Genomic DNA, 240 nt, shown 5'->3' on the forward strand with positions numbered 1-240 from the left:
TTGGCTGTACAAACACAAGGACTTGCACAGCTATGTGATCTGATAGGTGGAGGGAAGGTGTCAGTAGCGGAGTGAGGCGTGGCTATAAATTGAGGTTTGGTTGACTTAGCAAAAGGGGTGTGTGTGTGATGACAGAAAATACCTATTTAGCAAAATAGTAGTTAAAATTATTTCGTTCATACATTCATAAATAGGTCAATTTAAAGTCAGTTTGTCAGTTTAAATACAAAGAGGCCATAG

The sequence above is a fragment of the Hypomesus transpacificus genome, chromosome 13, assembly GCF_021917145.1.
Source record: "Hypomesus transpacificus isolate Combined female chromosome 13, fHypTra1, whole genome shotgun sequence".
NCBI classification, from domain to species: domain Eukaryota; kingdom Metazoa; phylum Chordata; class Actinopteri; order Osmeriformes; family Osmeridae; genus Hypomesus; species Hypomesus transpacificus.